Source organism: Tursiops truncatus, chromosome 5 (genome assembly GCF_011762595.2).
Source record: "Tursiops truncatus isolate mTurTru1 chromosome 5, mTurTru1.mat.Y, whole genome shotgun sequence".
In the NCBI taxonomy this organism is placed as follows: Eukaryota; Metazoa; Chordata; class Mammalia; order Artiodactyla; family Delphinidae; genus Tursiops; species Tursiops truncatus.
Window position 1 is genome coordinate 9,219,962 of NC_047038.1, and position 21,474 is coordinate 9,241,435.

Sequence of the window (21,474 nt, forward strand, 5' to 3'; positions counted from 1 at the left end):
CATTAACTTAATTCTGATTTTTCCTCAGTATATTGAACATAGTTGAATTTTCAAATGAGTCATAGTCTTACTTGCCTTCAAAGAACGTGAAACTAATTAGGATGTGATGTTCTTAAAATTTAGTTCTTTTCCAAATTAAAAAAGAAAAATAGATGTGCCATGGACTTGAGCACCCTAAATGAAATCTGATTTATGGGGGAAAAGAAAGATAAAAGAAAACATATTTGAACGTTCGCTATTTGCCCAATTTTATGTAGATGGTAATTTGATAATTTACTTAGCCCCCACATATTACCAAGCATTATTTTCCCCAATTCATAGAGGAAACTGATATATAGAAGGAACTTGACTTGCCTAATATCAATTAGCTAGGAAACAATGAAATTTGAATTCAAATTCAGAAGTATTAATTCAAGTCTCCATCCTTTCCTCTGCTGTACACTGTTAATATTAAAACTACTGGTTAGGAAAAAAATACTTGATGAATAATTAATGTATTCATGAAATGATTAGTCCTCCAGATCCATCTTCTAGCCTTCTCTACCTGGTTTGGGCCCAAGGCAGATGTACTATATAAACAGCATCGCTGCAGACTTTTGAGGGGATTTGGCCAGTGGGAGTCATCAGAAGGATATAAGAGTGGGAGAAGAGTGAGGTCAAGGTGTACATTTCTTCTGTTCCATCATTGCCAGGTTAACATAGGTTGGCTGTATCTAAGGCCATAGTGTATCTTAAACATCCCACTTGTATACAGCTCTCATCTCTGGTTTCCAGTAATTGCTTCCTCATCTTGCCTCTTTGGGCCCAGAGATAGTTACAGGTCTCAAAACATCTCTTTCTAGCCCAGTAGTACTGTAACATGCCCTGGTGGTTTGCCTAAATGCTATCCATATATTGTATTCATTATTTTATTAAAGTGCTGTCAACTCTACAGTTGCTTGTTCAATTATTATCTTCTGAAGCTCTTAATAATATAATTGATTTTATTATATTTGCACTGTCTGATATTTTAATACATGGAATCACTTCTTCCCTGTGTACATTGTCCTAAGATGTCATCCATACATGGATAATATGTATCAGACTATTCAGTACATATTTTATACAGTGAATTTTATTTCTTCCCATGTAAATGGCAAAAGAAGTTTGAACTTTTTCATGGCCAAATAAATTTAGTTCTGTGCTTATAGTTTCAATCATTTTAGAATTCTGTGCAGATAGAAAATGCTATGTATTTGTAATAACTCACACAACAAATTGCACTTCTATTTTGTCAGTAAAAAAGCTGAAGCCCAAGAAGTTTAGGCAACCCTGAAATCACAGAGCTAAAATGGATATAAATCTATATAATAATTTCCTCCTCATGTATACATTTTCTATTTTCTTTGAAGTCCTTTACAATCTTTGATGTTTTCAGAATCTCCTATAATATTGTTTAATTATCCGAATTTCTTTTCAAAATATTCTTGCAAGTTTGTTTTCATAATTTCTGGAATCATCTGCTATCTACAACTTGAGTGGATGCTTATTTTGCATTGCTGACTAGCCACAACAGAGTGCTTAACTAAGACTTTCCTCTTCATTCCTTTCTCTGTTAAAAGTGTACTTCAGAATTAATGTGATCAAGTCTATGCATACAGTCCTTCATTGAATTGATACTTTCATTTTCCTCTGACTTCCTGTTATTTTATATTCATTTGCTAAAATGATGCTTGTCTTTGATTTCAATATTCAAAGATCTGATCCCATGAAAATGATGCTATCACTTGTTACTGAGGCATCTCTGATATTGACTTTTAAAAACCTTTTAGTACAAACTCAATCAGCTCAAGAAATACTGCTACTCAAGAAATACAAACATTTTTTTTGACGTTAGAATCTTAAAAGTGTGGTGGAAACAACTTAAGTTGTAGAAATGTTTGCTTATTTTAAACCATCAAATTTAGTATATCAGAAATTATAATTATTCAATTTCACACAATTGAAAAAGGAATTCACTTGTAAATTTACTTTCAAAAATGTGTTACATATATAACACAGATATATTACGTATATATCTTATTTGTAAAATATATATATATAAAGAGATGAATGGATAAAGAATTTTAAATGAAGTTTCTTCTAATATAATAGACATTCGTGTTTGAAAATATTATTGTATCATTGATAATAGTACAAAAACTTTTAAATTGGTTATTAAAATCACAAAAAAAGCAAAATAACATTGATTTATTTTAATTTTTAAATTAGTCCAAGGAGAGGCAGCAGGTTTTGCTCTGCATGGGTTTTGAAGGGGAAAGTCAGTGCAGCCCACATACTCCATGTTAGCAGTATTTTGGGACATTTATGAGACGAGAACATGTGTAGACAATAAAGGGGAAACTCACAATTTGGTCTCCATGTAGGAAAGGACAGGATTAGTTGGCCTTTTCAGCATTTCAAGGTCCTTCGGCTTGTGGATGTGTTGGGAGCAGGTGAAGGAGCTGTGCCGATGCCTTTGAAGGCATATTCTCAAGATTTAAAAAAAAAAAAAAAAAAAGTACCTTTTGTCTACTATTTGCTTTAACACAATTTAATGGTCAGTCAGTTACATTTTCTAAGTCAGCTTATCTTCATCAAAGAAAGTTTTACCTGTGTTCAGTAGTTAACTCCTTATGGCTAGTGTATTAGTACTTCTGATATAACTCTGATCATTGTAATTTGTTGAACAGATTCAGAATGGATGAGACTAAAGAAAGACTAAAGAAAGAAATTTCAGAGATTTTTTTGTTTCTGTCTTCAACAAAGTACACATTTGAGATGAATCATCTTATTTCTGACATAAAACATGTCTTAACCTCATAAATGAGTATATTTTATATATTTTGAGATAAAATTATTTGATTGTAGTTTCTACTTTTATTTCTAATGTAAGAATAAAACAAAATTGAAAAGAACTGAAAAATAGTTTCAGATTGTGCTGTTTTAGTTTTTAACCATATTTAATAATGATTTGACTTCCATTATGAAGAAAAGTAAGGCTTTTTATTATTGTTTTAGGTGTTCTCAGTGTGGGTCTGTGTGTGGAATGGGTGATACCACCATGAGATATGAATACTTAATTTATTAACTTAAATCAGTTAATAATGACTATACTACCCCCAAATTCTAATAGGGACATGCTTAGATTAATATATTTATACTAACCAAAAAGCTCCACCTTCTTTCATCTCTCTCTGGACACTCTCATTTGCACTGAAATCCTAATTCTGAAGTTTTAGTATAACAAAAAATACTGAAACACTCAAATTCTCATGAGTTTTCACATAGGAAAAATGATTATTTTTTCTAAAGACTTCCTTGTTAAGATTTCTGTTGAGACCTGGGCTCCAGTGGAACTTACTGTCTGGACTGAAAATAAAATGCATTAGATATTCAGAATATTAGTATAATTTCTCTATAATCTCTGTTTTATCTTTCATTTCTTTAGGCAAAAATCTCCATCCACAGAAGCCCTTTTTGCTTACACAAGTGTTATTTTGAGCATCATTTATATCTCATACTGTGCTAGATGCCAGGCTTTCTAAGGAGAAATCATGCCTGGTGATGATAAATTGGATGATCCTTTTCAAAGAACTTAAAAGTGGCTCATCATTGTTAGAAGGCACATCTCAAGAGGAAGTGATGGGAGAAGATGCAGAAAAGAAAGGTAGAGGCCAGAAAAATCCCAGGGTCTTGCATGCCAAGCTAAGTAGTGTGTTCTTTTTTTTTTTTTTTTTTTTTTTTTTTTTTGCAGTACGCGGGCCTCTCACTGTTGTGGCCTCTCCCGTTGCGGAGCACAGGCTCCGGACGCGCAGGCTCAGCGGCCGTGGCTCACGGGCCCAGCCGTGCCGCGGCATGTGGGATCTTCCCGGACCGGGGCACAAACCTGCGTCCCCTACATCGGCAGGTGGACTCTCAACCACTGCGCCACCAGGGAAGCCCCAAAGTAGTATGTTCTTTATCCTGCAGGGAAAGAGGGCTCCTTGAAGGATTTGAAACACAGAAGTAGCATCATCAGGTTACTGTTTTGGAAAGACTATTCAGAAGGCAGCATAAGGAATAAAATTGGTGGGAAGTCATTGTAGATGTAGACAACTTAGAAGGTATAACAAAAATTGAGGCTGGCGACGATAAGAGAGAAATGAAGTAGAGTAGAGAACAGACATAAACATTGACCATTTGGGCTCAGGATTAAAAATAGTTCAAGATGCTGGCCTGATTTCTTTTCTTGGCAACTGGGTGCATAAAGGTGCTATTCAAGAAGAGAATGAGTATACAGAGGATCTTATTTGGGATCCTGAGAAATGAATCTAATTTTGTGCATATTGAAGTGCCTGTAAGTTGAATGCCAAGTAAATATTACGAGCAGGTTTTCTCAAGGATAATCTACTTTTTAGAGTGAGGCAAAGGATTAGACCATGAAAACTCAAATTTATTACGCCTGACATAAGGAGGTAATTAAATAGTTATTAAAAATCTGTAAAGTAGTCGAGGTTATTCCCAGGGACCACATAGGAGAATAATGCTTAGTGAGAGGCTCTTCTTCACTTGACTTTAACCTCGTTACTGCTGCTAGATAAATTTTTCTAATGCAACCTCTGCTCGTGTTGCACCTTGGCTAAAAGAAACGCTTAATTTTTTTATGCCATATGAAATACAAAGTTTTTGACACTCCAGGCTACATCATGGCTTTCAAACCGTATCTCCCTCTAGTTTTTTCCACATACCATATGCTACAGCACAAATGAAAAACAAGCTATTTCCTGAGTAGCCAGTTAGTCCCTCCCTGATCTTTTGCCTTTGATTTAGAATTTAGTCTCTATAAATCAACCAGTAAAATACTCCTTGAATATGATTTCCTTCTTGGAAATTCCTTAGTTTTTCCCAGTTGCACTTGTTTACTCCATGCTTTAATACCGCTTGGGTGTTGTTCCTCCCTCATTATTTATATGTAATAAGATGTAGGCTATGGTTATTTTTGTGCACTTACTTTATATCTTTACCACTAGATCAAAATCTCTTTTAGAGAAGAATATGTATTTTTATTCATTTGGCTTTCCCTTCTATACTTCGATCATAGTATATACTCACTAAATATTTGAAGTAGTGAATTAAATATAACATAATTTATATTGAATTGAAAAATTAAATAAATAAACTTTAAATACATATTTAATATTATATATTTAAATAGTATCATATCTTGAGCTGGAAATGTTCATTTTATAAGATGTGAGAACTATTATTTACACAATTATTTTGCCAGCCGCTACATCATATCTGTTTAAATAAGGTTTTTTACTCATAAGAGTTATTGGCATACAAAAACTTAGAATAAAATTGTTTTCATAGTGATAAATGAAAACATATATTCTACATTACACATCACATTATGTATATACATAGAATATATGTTTTATGAAGTAGTGAAGTTAAACTGGAATCTATTTATTTTGGAGAATAGATTACAAAGACTTGACGCAATGGAAAAAGTACATACATCATAATCAGACAGAACAGCTTTAAAGTCCTTGAGTTAGGAGAATGAGTGTAAGTTTTTTTACTTTGAGTGACAGCATCCTCATGAATAAAGGCATACATGTCTTGCAAGACTACTATGACGGCAAAAACACTATACTGTGACAATAAATACAATCATTATTATTACAGGTGTGTTATTATTAATTCCACTATTATTCCATTATTATTACTAATTACATTTTTATTAATCACTACCACTGTTGTATTAGTAATACATATATTAACACGTGTGCATATATATTCTAATGTAAGGTAACATGAAAAATGCTTATCTTTGAAAATAAGATTATGCAAAGTGACTGGCATACTGATGGATATATGCCCAATATGTATTTAGAGCATAATCATAGCCTGTTTGTTTTTCGTATTTCAACGTATTTCCTTAACTATATTAATGTATAATATCAGAAATCAGTAAAATTATTGCATAAGAGCACTTGGCTTTTTAAAATTATATATAATATTTTAGGAAAATGGGCTGTTTTTAAAATGAAAAAGATAATATAGCATCACAAATTGAAAGGAAATTAAATAACTGGTAAAAAATGCAATGAAATCATCCTTATAAAGTTTAAATATTATTCATTATAAGACAGTTCCTATTAGCTAGGATGGTCTTTGGTTTGAGATTTATAAGTAGAAAGCCTAAGATAACATATCCTTAGTAGGAAATCCAAAGGTACCATCTATGCCTCTGTATATAATACAGTGTCTATCCAACGCCAGGGAAATACTATTCTATCTCAAAAATTCTTCCCATAAGGAATTTTTGAAGCCGTAAAGCAAAGTTACTCTGAGAGATAGTGTCAGTTTAAGTCCAAACATTTTAAGATGATTCTTAAAGAATTAACTTATTTATAGCGCTTTAGTTTTATTCTGGTCTTTAAGAATTTTAGAAAAGATCAAATTGCTCTACTTAAAACATTACCAAGTTTTTCTTTGTCTTGCCATTTTACCATTTTTTTGCTCTTTCTAATCCTTGGAGTAAAACCTGTTCACTGTTGTTAATTCAAGAATATAGGAAAGCATCCCCTCAAAAACCCTCTTATCTTCACCACTAATTATTTTATGTAACTTTCAGAAAGCTCATGGGTGTTATTGTTCTAACTGAAGAAATTATATAGGCAAACATTTTTAAAAGACTTTAATAGTATTGAAGTATTAAATATAGAAATATGTTCAGGCAATTTTAGGTATAAAATGATTTGGAGCACTGTCTATGAAGTCCAAAATCCAGGTCACCATATTATTATTTCTTGGTTATTCTTCAAAATTAAATCAAGAGTGAATATATACTATAAGCAATTATCACCATATATCATTATATAAAGTCCAGATAAAACCAAAATTTTAAGGGAAAATTAAATTTTAAAACGTCAGTGGTGTCTCTATGTAGCTTACATTTTCTTCTGAATTTTGTTTTAGTAAAATAAAGAGAATACTTCTTTTATATTGAGTTTGTTTTGATTGAGTTATAATAAAATATATAAGGTTATTGTATGCTCAACTGCTGTAATACCGAGTTTACATCATAAAGCATGCAAATGTATGATTATGTTTTGTAGGTGCTTATTATTTTAAGATTTGTAACTTGTAAAGATTTGTAACTTGAGGAAAATGCACATTCTCTATGCATTTGTAACATCACATACGAATTTAAAAATTCATAAAATTTTTATTGAGATATAATTCTCATTGTTTAAGTTTAAGGTGTAAAATGTGTTGATGTGATACATTTATATATTGCAATATGAGTGCTACTTTAGCGTTAGGTAAAACCTCTATCATGTCATATAATTACCATTTCTTTTTTGTGGTAAGAACAATTAAGAGCTAGTCTCTTAGCAACTTGAAGTTTATAATAGAGTATTGTTGAGTATAACCTCTATGCTTTGCACTAGTTCTCCAGGACTTACTTATCTGTTAGTCTCAAGCTTGTACCCTTAAATAACATTTCTGCAAATTTTTAATGTAGTATCAGCAATGTGAATAGGATCTATGGTACCTGTTTTTGAGGGTTGTATCATAGCAATTCAAGTAGGAAAAAGAAACAGTGGTGTAAAAATACCCCTAGGATTACCATTTATTTGTAGCATTCATTTGTCATTTATTATATGTCACTCACTGTGTTAAACTGTTTGCACAAATCTCATCCAATAATCACAACACCCCAAACAGGAGATCTTAATATTAATCTCCTTTTAATGATGAGTAAATTGATCCAAGATGGAGAGGTTCAAGGACAGGCTCCATTTCATAAAGATGTCGGAAATAAAGTCAAAATTTGGACCCATGACTGTCTGACTCCAAGTACAATGTTCCTGTCCCTATGCATATTGTGTCACCAGTGTTGGAATATTTGAAAAAAGCCTCAGAGAAGAGCCAATCTGTAGCTTGCATTTTGTTGTTTCTAAAACTATATCGTGTATATTTCTACAATCCTCTTTATCCATTGAGGTGTCTTTCTTTTGTCCCTTAAGTGGGCCCTAACTTTCCGAATCCTTATTGAATAACCTTTCACAGATTTTTCAGAGAAGGAATAACACTACTCAGCCACTCAGTCTAGACATAAGGTCCACATGCCTCACCCTCCTCTTAATCTCTCTCTCCATTGGGTCTTCCTTGTCACCTCAACGCCTAAAATGGGTCTTTGTAGCTCATTTGTAAAGTAAACGCAAAGAGTCACAGGTTATTTGTCAGTGATCAAGACTGACACTTTATGATGCAAATTTATCAGACACTTTTTCTATGCTGGATGAAACTGTGCTTGGAAGTAGCTTATAATATTTTGTATTTCTTCTTTAATTTATAATTTGTTCCCATTGGGAAAAAAGGAAGATTACAAAAATCAGTTGGATCTCTTTATTTATAAAATAATGGAGAGTATACATTAATATGGAAACAATGTTTACTTCTTGTTAGTAGGATTACCAGTGATATTACCTTCTGCTGTGTTAATTTTTTGTGTTTTCTAATTTTCTAAACTAATCATATATTATTATGAATTGTATATTATGTTTATCACCAGAAAAAAATAAATTTAATATGGCTACAACTTTCAGTAAAGTTCCCTTCAAAATTGAACTTTTCTTTGTTATCTTTTTCTTCTTCCTTCCCCTCTTCCTTTTCCTTTTTCCTTTTCTTCTGTGTTTTTCCATGGAAAACTTCATTTTGATCTTGGCTAATGAATAGTTTGAGGGAGACATAATAAAATACATGATAGACTCATGTAACCATAAAAATATGAAAAAAAGCACAACCCTAAAGTCAAAGTCATAATTCCCCCTCGCTACAATATTGGTATAGTGTCAATTAAGCCTTTTCTAATATTTGCCATTCTGAAATGATAGCAAGGCACATAAATTACCAAATGAAGTAAATCTTTTTCTAAAAGAATCACCACAGTAGAACTATAACATATGTTTGGCTTATTTAAAATGTCTCCAAGCTCCTAAGTAGACATTTTATTTGGAAATTCTAGGGAGCTGAAATGCATGAAGTAGAATCACCAGATGAAATAATTATGTTGTAAAATATCAAAGGGAAGGAGCTGCTTGTGAGGTGGCATAAAACCAATAAAATTCCAAGCAAGCTAATATTATAAGTGACCAAGTGACAACAGTTTTAAAGTCCTAACAGTGGGTGATGAATAGACTTTCTTTGCTGGGACACTTCTATTCAGATGGGCAAGGAAAAAAGGATTTCAAGAAATCCAACCAAACAATAGGAATGACTAAAATATAACATGAGATAAGAACATATTAAGGTAAAGGACAGTAAAATTGAGAATAAATCTATAAAATGAAGTGAATTGTAAGATTTCAGATTTATGCAGTAAATTAGCCCTCCAGAGTCAGGCCATTTTGCAATATATTTCAAAGGTAGTACACAGTTTGCTTGAGTGACCAGGTTTGACAAATTACATAGGATAAATTAACTAGATAATTGTGAGTAGTAAATTTTAATACCTCTATGGGATAAAAGGATTGTTAAAAGAAGGTTTTAGGTGCATTTTGTTAGCTTGCTTCTCTTTTAATATTTCTAGTTGTCTATGACTGCCAGAGTAAAAGAAGCAAAAAAGAAAAAGATAATATGCATATTCTGTAGGGTTGGTAAATTGAGTGGCAGAAGGAACCTGAAAAAAATAATTTACAAAGTTTTTCCTTTTTAAATAACTCTGAAGTCAATGAAAGACTTTCTTTAATGATAACAATAAGAATTTTCATATCTAATAAATGGTTCAAATTTGAAAATTCCAAAACCGCATTCTTTCACATTGATAAATGGTGCCACTGTGCATCCTGTTCTTAAAAATAGAAGCCTGAAAGTGATTCCTGAGAACTTTCTCTCCCTTACCTCCTCCACTGATTGATTACATTAGATTCTGCACAAGTTCCCCATGTCTAAATCACAAACTCCACCTCCCCATACAAGGTATTAATAATACTTGGATCACTGTGGTGATAGCCTCCTAATGTGTCTCACTTCATGTATTCCTGTCTTATTCATATCTGTTTTTCTCATGAAAAAACTGAAACCATAGGATGTCCTTACTTAAAAAATAAAAACCTTCAATGTGTTTCCTTTGTATTCAGCATAAAATGTGAACACACTGCAGTGGTGTACATGTCCTTGTCTGACCTGCCCGCTACCTAGGTCTGCACCTCATCTGAAAAGCCCAACTCCTTTTCTCTCTCCGTGGCCAACCATACTGTCCTCTTCCAAGTCTTGAAAACTGGCCAGTCTCTTTCTGGCCTCAGGCCTCTGTGCCACACTGTTTCCTCTGTTTCAGAATTTCTCTTTCTTCCAGCTTCCTTCACACCTGCTCCCCACTCGGTATCTATCTGACTCTTCAAATGACCTTCCCTTTGCCCACTTTCAGTGTTTCTTAAAAATAGCAGCGGTGGATAACAGTGTGAATGGAGTATTATTGTCTTGGAAAGAAATTATTTTCTGATACATGCTACCACATGGGTAAACTTTGGAAACATTATGCTGAGTAAAATAAGCCAGACAGAAAAGGACAAATATCATATGATTCCGCTTACACGAGGTACATAGAAACTGAAAGTAGAAAAGTGGTTACCAAGGGCTGGGGAGGGGATAGGGAGTTATTGTTTCATGGATACAATCCCAGTTTCGATGTTGAAAAAGTTCTTGGTGATTGCTGCGCAACAGTGAATATATTTAATGACACTGACTTGTACTTGCTAAATATATGTTATGTATATTTTACCACAATTCAAAAACTCTTAAAAAATCACAGACATTTGTTTTGTAATTTTCTCTCAGCAACCTTTTCCCCTTATTAAATTTATCATTGTTTTGTTAATATATTTAAAATTTATAATTGTATATCTTATTTTTCACTTAATTAGTAAATTTTTCCCAAATTAGCCTGTAAGTTCCATGAGAACAGGACTTTCTGAGTTGTGTCACTTGTTTTTAATTCCCCACTACCTGGTTTGTGCCAAGCTCAAGGACTAGCATCAGTAGCCACTGAATAAATACCTGCTAAATGAATGCATAAAATCTACATCTGTGATACAACACAGTATGATATATTTTTAGATAAACATGTTACTTTGGGATACTTTTAGATTTACAGAAAATTCCCATATATTCCTCACCTAGTTTTCCCTACTATTAACATTTTATATCACCATGGTATATGTATCAAACTAAGAAAAGCAACTTTGGTATATTACTATTAAACTCAGACTTTATTAGGATTTCACTACCTTTTCCACTAATATTTTTTTCTATTCCAGGATCTAACCCAGAAGGATGGCATTTTTGATGGTAGTGATACAGAGTGATGGCTTTCTGAGTTATCATAGTAGTTTTCCTGAATAATGCTGTAATATCATGAGGGAAAAGAAATATAAACATACACCATATCATGACAATACTATCTCTTCCTTCACTACTCTGTTGTGACTGGGTTTTTGTTACTTACTCATATTATATTCTTCTTTATTTCCTAATTGGTATTTGTTTTTTGTTTATTTATAGAAAGAAAATACCCTTTTCTTTTAAGCAATTTCCAAAAAAAAAAATTCCCCCTGTGAAATTCTAATTTAATATATATAACCCTTATTTTTTTCTTTATTTCTTTAAATGTATTTCTTTTGTGCTCACACATTTTAAGTATCTCTTAAACTCCAGACATATGTAAAGCAAGGATGTACTTTATTTCAAAGTACTTTTATTTTATCTTCCATTATATACAATTTAAGCATTTGCATCTAGATATCCAGGCACCACATGAATCTGATTCTCTCAGATTGGCAAACGCTCGTTAGAGCAAACAGGTGTGGAAGAATCAAGCAGCAGCATCTGTGAGCGAATGTCACACAAAACCAAGAACATTTTCCAACAGCTGGACACCAGTTTGAAGACATCAGAGGAATCAAATGAGCTGGATATATGTTAGAGACAAATGTCAATGCCAAATTTCTTCTTAGGAAAAACAAACAATTCTTTCAAACATTTTCATCCTTAAACAAAAAAGTCAATACCAATAGGATGTTTTATATTTATTTGGTCAAAAGTTTTAATACAAAAATGATTTTTAAAAGATTTCAGGAATTTTGCGTAAGGACAAAAATCGACACCAGCAATACAGAACTTATGTTCGAGTTCATATTTACTTATATATTTGTTGATACACTAAGATTTTATCTACTTAAAAGAAGCAACATTTTCCAATTTGCCAAGGAGGAATTTTATTGCAATCTTAACAGGAAGAACTTGCTGCTTTATTGGCTTTTAAGGATTTAAAGCAAAGTAACAGTGCTACGTCTAAACTTTATTAAACTTTTAATTGCCGTCTTCTCTTTAGTATTCTAGATTCCTGGATTGATATATTTAAAATAACACTTTTTTCTTCTTTGAAGAAATCATCATCAATACATTCTAAATGAAATACAGAATAACTAAAAATAACTCATTTTATTTGTCCAAATTTGTACTGTAGGGCATACTTCAAAAATTCTTTTCTGTTTAATGTGAAAAAAAAAAACACTACTCCAGAAAAAACTTACAGCAAAAAGCAGGTATTTGGCAATTTAAAGAGTTTACAAACGAGGGGGTGTGGGTGTATATGGAGTAAGTGTATTTAAATAAAACAATTCTAATGAATGTTTTAAAATACAACTGTTTAAAACATATGCTTAAACCTGAAAAAATTTACTGCAATTTATTCTAAGGCATATTACAATATCAAAGTAAGTAATAAAAAAGAAAATGGAAATAAAAGTAAAAGCACTTACATGAAACTTTTTTTGGGGGGGCTGTGTTGGGTCTTCATTGCTGCACACAGACTTTCTCTAGTTGCAGCGAGCAGGGGCTACTCTTCATTGCAGTGCGCAGGCTTCTCATTGTGGTGGCTTCTCTTGTTGCGGAGGATGGGCTCTAGGCACGCAGGCTTCAGTAGTTGTGGCACGCAGGCTCAGTAGTTGTGGCGCATGGGTTTAGTTGCTCTTCAGCATGTGGGATCTTCCCAAACCAGGACTTGAACCCGTGTCCCCTGCGTTGGCAGGCGGCTTCTTAACCACTGCGCCACCAGGGAAGCCCCCATGGAACTTTTCAGTATTAGCATCTAATATATTTCATTTCTTCACCATGTTATTTCAAATTATTACATTGATTTTTAGGTTTGAAAGGACTGTGTAACACCAGCATAGTGTTTGAGAATCTACATGAGGGACAAAGATAATAGATTCAAATATAACTCTGATAGAGAATACCAACGTGAGTTTTGGCAGCTTTCTTAACTTTCCTGATTCTTCTGGAATATGGATATATTAATATACCCCATATAATTTTCTAAGATCTACAATGAGTTTATACATACAAATATCTTGCATAGTCTCTGGCCATTAGTAAACCTTGAGTGTATTTTAGGTATTAGTGATATTTTCCATATTTGATCTTCACACTAACAAAGCTGTCAAACAAATTGGTTGTTCCTCAACTGTGTGCATCCAAGTAAACTTACGTGTGAATTTCTAAAAGGAATGAATGCATCACTAGGAATTTTAAATAATTTTAATATTTAACTTTATGTCCAAAGTAAGATAATATAAAGAGGTACTCTAAAATAAGATGAACTTCTTGTCTATATGCATGACTCAATCAACTATTATTACCAAAGATTCAACTGCAAAAAATGCAGTAAAACTTGCCCCCAAATGCCTTTAGCGTGATGTTCTAAATGCTAAGTGACTATTTCCTTTTCTTAAAGTACATCATTCATATTGTTAACCATATTCAGCTCAGTTCTTCCTTTTATAATAAGCCAAATACATTAATTTACTTTCTGAAGCTTCATAAAGGAAGGAATAATTATTCTCTACCTCTGTGGTGACAAGTGTCAATTTTTTCCAGCCCTCACAGGGTAAGCTAAGTCTTACTACATCCACAGGAAAAGGTTTTTCTACTCATGGTCTCTTCACCTGACCTCAGGAAGAATCTGGGAAATAATGCTCTAGTTTCTTCTGTGTTCTTTTCTTGGTTAAAATGTCTTTATCTTATATTCTATTAAACTACTATAGTTTTATATTGTATATAACTTGGAGGTATATAAAGAAAATGGACTTACTGTAATTTAAAGTAATGAAGAATAACTAAAGAATCTCCTATTTTCAATATTGACTCTAAGTATTTTTACTCTATGTAATTTTCCATTGTCTTAAAATATAAAATGATCCCCAAATTTCTACATCACATATAAATTTGATCTATTTATGTAAAAATTATAAATTGACACTGAGTCAGAAATTAAACATGGTAACATAAAATACTAAGAGATCCCTTAGTATAGTTCGTTCATAGACGGACCACTGTTATTCTGGAATTCTGCAAGGTAGTTTTTCACATACATCCTGTTAAATCAGAATCACTAATTTCTTTCTTTCATCTATGCTGTAAGTCACTAACCAAAAATATCAGGTAATGTTCCTGTATATATTTCTGTTCATGCTTTAGTAATGCAGTAATTGAAGTTTTATTTCTTGAAATGTTTTTAACTGCTATATATAATAGCAGAAAGTATTCTAACACTATGTTCTTTGAGTTTGCATATTAGGGGAATATTGAAAAGAAAATGACCTTAGTATTGATTAATATCAATTAATTAACTAATACTTGGCAATTAATTAACAATTAAGCTATTTGAGAGGTCAAATCTTCTATTGAACCAAGGTTCGGATGCCAATGTGTTTCTTTATTAAAATCCTTGGTCTGAGCTTGGGCTAACCCTGGGATATTTGGAATCATTTATAATCCATGTACTTTATGATAGAGGAAGCAAGAAAAAAACACACCAACAGTTCCTGTAAGAGAATGTCTTACTTTCTTTCATTAGCAAAAATTAACCAAGTGGTACCTGTATCCTAATCCTATTATATTAGGGGCTAAATTTATGTAACCAGCTCTTGTATTTTTCTATTCTCTCTTTGTAATCCATAATATCCTAGGATGGATGCCTTTTTTTCCCCAGACTTTTATTGCATAAGACATAATGACCTATGTATTTAAAAATTTCTTAATTGTTATGTTAGTGACACAATCAACATCCTTCATAACTGTACGAAATATTACTTCTAAAATCATTTTTTTTAATTTCCTCCTAAATGTGTCTTAAAGATGCATTTGTTTTATGGGTATGATAGCATTAATCCTTTGGCAATAGTTCCAAAACTTTAGCTGGACAGTTTTTTACAAAAACTAAAATAAGCTGTATTTTATTGCTAACAGTAAACTGATTTATTGTTTAAATGTAATTTTCATTAACCAGCGCTCACAATATTCAGTAGGTTATTCCACAACACAGACATTATTTACTCTATGAATGTGGAAATAATATAAGCTAATATGAAGGATATATTAAAAATTCAAGTGTGACTGCTTTATCTTGGAATAATTCTAGATAATACTCAGTATGCTTCAGTGTTTGTATGTAAATAATTAAGAGAAATGGTCTTTATAACAACAGTGCAAGTCAGTGACAGATATGAAATTATCAAATAAAAATAAAATTGTTTCAGGATACTTTATGTCCTAACAGTGAAAATATATTTTATACAAACTTTTAAAAGGAAAGTTTAAATTTAAAAAATGCTTTTTAAAATTCTGACTTAAAGAAAATATCCCTTTATATAAACATATCCCTTAATTCCATTACTTATTTTCTATTGCTTTGATCTCAGAAGTGATAGAATATTTGATTATTTTATTCTGTTGATGATATCTTTTTATGTGAGTGAGTCTAATTTTACTTCAAAATTTTATATTTGCATTTATCAACAAAGTGTTATTTAATACCAGACAGAATAATAGATGTGAGCATCTTATCCTTTTGTGGAAAGACTTATACTGGAGTACAGACCACTACTTGCCATAGTGATTGCATTTTATTCTATTTAGAACATGTGAGCAGAAAAAGTATACTTCTTGGTATTTAGAAAATAAAAGCTAAAGGTTATAGGATGGAGACTTCTGTTTGATTTCATGTTTTAAAGATTTTATTGTAAACCAATTTAGGTTTTAGACCTAGGAGAACATTTGTAGATTGAGCTTTCTAGCTTTCCCATGATACAATACATATGATTTTAAGATATAAGTAAAGTAATCCAAGTGATTTTCCATATTGTTTAATTCCCTCTACAAACCAAAGAATCCATGATCCCAATCCCATTATTCTGTTCTTTTGTTATAAAATGTCTATTTATGGCATAGTTTTTAAGAATTTAGGCTTCTGGGTCTTGAAGTTCTGGATTGAGACACTGCTTTACTTAATATTTTCATCATGTCTAACTACACAGGGCAATAGTCAAGTTAGCTCTCATAATAGCCAGAAGAAATGCCTCTAATCCAATTGGTCACAGGGCAGCTATCACCGAAACCAATTTCTTTATAATTAAAAGGTGCTCCCAGGCACTGTAATACCTTGGAAGTTGCCCATGGATTTGGGGGAAGAAGGAGGATTTTTTTTTTCATAGACAGCAACCACATTGGAGCAATTTCTGAAACACACTGATAAGCTTTGCTTTTGAATTTACATTAAAGAGCTCAATAGTTGATACCTGTGAGAACAGCTCACACTTCTAAACTGACTCATGTCCTGTAGAGATTAAGGACAGAGGCCTCTAGAAGATTAGCATGTCACTTGGTTTAAGTGACACACAATCCATTTTATTGACGTGGACTCCATCCTGCAAAACAAGCACTTTTTGACTGAAACATAATGAAAATTTGGTGTGCCTTTATAGACCAGCACACAATACATTTTTACACATTAGTGCTAGCTAATGTAGGCAGCGTCTGTAAATGAAGCCAGCAGTCCTCATTATGGGTGGTGTGTAGGCACTTGCCTCAGAATACTAATTCAGTGGAACATACCCAAGGAGTTTTACATTACTTTTTAATTTTACCCAAGTCTTGCTATGGTCCAAAGTTATTAAGCGGTATTCATTGAATTCGGCAGGCTATTACTTTGCATTGTTACGATTCCTATTGCATCTCGGCATTCAATTGTGAAGCCAAACAAGCTTTGATTTGATTTCTAATTGTTTGTTTTCAGTGACTTGAACCTGTGTTTGTCACTTCTGTGGGGAGCAGAAAGAACCTCAGTGGGTAGGTAAAGAGTCCTCTCTTTTTATACTTTTAATGCCATTCTAACACAAAGTGTGGTTTGGATTCCACCTCTATAAGATAGAGCTTCATACAGAGATGTGAAACATTACTGAATTTAAAATCTGCAACATTGGAGGGCTGATATTTTATAATGCTTCTGCCAGCTACCTGGACTCCATTATTATGAGGAAATAAGCCTGTGATAACACCTTGGAAAATAATTCTACCATGTTTTCTCTTTTGTTTTTGATCTACAACATAAAAACACTGCATGTTCTGAGGTTGAAACAGAACAGAAAGCTGGCCTTCCATGGCATTATGGGAAGATATCACTAGAGAAAACATATTATGCAACATGAAAACCATCTTTTCCACAAACTGCATCGACTATTTTTAAAAATTTGGAAATAATATTTATAGAGACAGAGGGTAAGAAAAAAAATAACATGTTGTACCACACTTTCTGTTAATCACTTTAAGTCACTTTAAAACTTAAATTGCAAAAACATATTAAAACTGGGTCAAACATCTGAATTATGATCGAAAGGTTCTTTTTAAAGTATCTATTATTTTTTACAATATAATAATTTTCTTTGGTTATTCCCCATAATGAAATATATGCTTTGTTTGTTTGGTTTTTGTTTGTTGCCTCCTTCACTTCATTTGCTATGTCAAATATGGAAGTTAATTTTTAAGGCTATTGAGCACCTGAACACTCATAAGCAATTGCCATTACTTGTTGCTTCTGGTTTAGTTTCATCTATTGGAACCAAAGCTGGTCAGCAGAGCAACTACATCTGGACAGGTGAGAACAAACTAGTGCACTTGAAATAAACCCTTTGCATTTGAAAGCCTTTCAGTTTAACCCTTCAGCAATAAACTTTGCAGAGCGTGGAAGGCTATCTTTCTTGAATTTCTTGTGGTTTATCCAGATTTAGCTCTATCTTGGACTGTTGTTTAAATGCAGGCCATTTTTCTGTGGAATTTATCCCATGAGATTCATGGTCATTTGTGGATGTTCTAGTTCACTGGTACAGTGTAGTCAGAGGGAATATCACCAGACCACAGAGGAATCTGAGTTTTGCCATAAACCCTGTTATAGGACAAATGCCACTTCACACGTTTGAGACTCAATTTCCCTCTCTGTACAATTAAGAGGCTTATATAACATTTGCTGATAATAAAATCCCATCATTTCCCCTCACTTCCTGTCTCAAATAAAATCAGAGGTATATTGAGTAAATTAATAAGGATCAATTACTTAGCTCTCATGACGAGCACCCTTGAAAGTTATCTGAGCAGATCACTCCAATAATCTCATCAACCATGAATTATTCAGTTAGAAGAATGTAAGACCACATAGTGCAAAAACCTCAGGCACTTTTAGGTCTAACTTTTAGAAGATGTTGCCTTGTCTTTTGGAAGAAAATGGTACAATGTAGCAAAAAAAGCACAAGCAGAGACTTAGGGGAGGTAGCTTAAATTTTTTAAGCCCCAGTTTCCTACCTGCAATAAATTGGATACACATATAGCTACACTAACATAGAGTGTTGTAAGGATTGAATAATACAATGTGTTCAAAGTTTAGTGAACAGCAGAACTCTGTTTAAGGAAAGGTGAGACCTTCAGAGAAATGATCAGGAATTGCAATATTTCTCCTGTCATGGTCAGCAGTTAAGATTCATGGATACCATTTGTTGTGTTTCGGAAAAAAATTTTGATCCTGCAGTATAGTCCCGATACCATCATCCCCTGATTGTCTTCTCCCCCCACTTGCCTCCAAAAAAGAAAATTCCTCCAGGCATTCACAGAATTTTGCCAAATAATGAGACAGTAAAATGGAGAGAGCCTGGACGGGGAATAGTCAGGATGATGGCAAACTTGTCATTTTTCATTAAGTGATGTAATATTCCATACCCGTTAAAACATGATACTATAAATGCTGATACAAATGCATGTCTAAGATACATATTTGAAGCAAAACCTTGCAAAATGCTTCATATGCACTGAAAATTTATGCAACACTCCTACATAATACATTGGTAACAGGAATAAACTCTGGATAGTGATAATGTGGAAGAAAGAAAGAAGCTGAGGAGGGAAGCATTTACTTTTGCCCTTATATCCTTATAGATATATGTTAGAACTTTTTACTTCTATAATTTCAACAAAGTAGAGAAAAGATTTTATCAACAGGAAATATTTTTTCTTAACCTTTTTGGTTGTTTCTTTGGGTGGAGGGGCGCTCTTGAATTGGATGGAGGTAGAATGTGGATTTCGTAGCTGATAACTTCTCCTCCACCCAAGATCTGGGCATCAGCAATATAGGGAAGTTGCTGAATGAGGTAAGAGGAGTAACCTTGTTCTTCACTCTTACAATAGAGCATACACTCAAGGAAGAGAAATCACAGAATCTGTGGACACCTAGTAAGATAGAAGAAAGGCATTGGGAATTTCAAGTGATAGAATAGCCCACGGATAAATTGTGAAAGTATGTTTGAAATGCTGCAGTACAAACCCTTCTCTGTTATCTCTAAATTTTTGTTTAAATCTAAGTGGCTCATGGTCTGGGGACTGTCTATCATCTATCTCTCTATATCTCTATCTGTGTATCAGCTGACACCAGTGAAAGGAATGAATTTTTTCTCTGGGATGACATGCCACAAAATAAAAATAACATGTGATTAAGAGACCTGAGGGCACAGTGTACCAAAGGAGCATGATTCTCTATAAATTCAAAGAAATCCAGGGAAGTCCATGAAATTCTCCAGAAGAGGCAGTTTTAGGCAAATCTATATAAGTTTCACAGGGTAGAGAGGACACATCTGTTACATGAGTTGCATTAAAAAAAAAGAAAACTAATAAAATTTAAGTTTCCTTTTTAAAAAATAGAAGAAATCTTGGATATAATTACCATGCAAATGAAAAACAAACTGAACAATGAAAAATACATAAATCTATTAAAAAGCAGGAAATCATCCACTCTGGGTTCAAAAGGTGGACAAACCTTCCTCTTAGGTAAAGAAAAAAAATAGTGGGACCTAGAGAGCATGGTAAAAAGAATGGAATAAGAGTGCAAAATAGTCATTATGGATTTTGGTAAAGGGTGGAAATGTGGAGCTTCTGTTGACCTTTTGGTTCCACAGCTTTAGTAACTTGATTTTATCTTGAGGAACAAATTATGTTTTGTATTTTGCTTGAGAGGCAGCGTTAGTTTTTGAGAATGAGGGCAAGGAGAGGCTGTGGCTCCACCTATATAAATTCCAATCCAAAATCATGGAAGAGAGGAAAAGAGTGCTGTAAGTTTTCTTAAATGTTTCTTAACTCACAAGGTGCTTTCTCTAGGAAAGAAATGAGTAAGCTCAGTTAGTTAATATCTAAGGATAAAATGTTGATCTTAGAGAACCAGATATATAACACTTTCTTTTCATTGCTGAATTAAGATACAATTGAGATAGAAAGACTAAGGAGTTGAGTAGATGGAGATCAGAACAGGACCTTATTGCTGACAAAGTTAGGTCTTTAAAATGTGACTTAATTTGAGGGCCAGATGGACTCAATGTGGAATCCTAGTCTTTACCTTGGGATATCTCACAAATGAACATTTTTTGATTTAAAGAATCTGCATAACTACCCAGGGGCACTGCGTTACCCAGTATGGGTTGTGGAGAAGTCTCTGCAGTAGTTAAGGAATTATGATCGGTTGGTTCTACCAAATTGAGACACCTGGATCAGTGATTGTGACCTAAAGATCAGGTAGCTGACTCCGCCTTGGTGGAGGAAAAATGGGGTGCTTAAGAAGCCAGAAAGTTAGCCTAGAATATTGGTATTAGAAAAGAAAATTAATACACCGTGGAAAAATGCGAGAATTTTCAAGTGGTTCCTAGGCACAGGATAGTTTTAAGGAAATATATTTGAATTCTTAATTCTCACCTTAACATACTTACTCTATTTTAAAACTGATCCACTTGAGAATGAATCTTTCAAAAACATGCCTTCTTCATATTACAAAAGAAAAGCATAACGTGCTTGCATCAAAAATTTCACTAAAAGACATTGTTTAGGATCTGAAAATGTCCACGGTGCCACACAAGTGACAAAGACACTGAGAAGGAAATATATTGAAGAACACAACACCTGCAGGCATTATACCCAAAGCAGAAATGACAAGCCGTGGAGTCTGTGTGTCTTCTACTTTACAAGACCAATACAAACATTTTCCAAAGTGCTCGTAGCAACCTATCCTTCAACTAGCAGCATATAAGAGTTTCT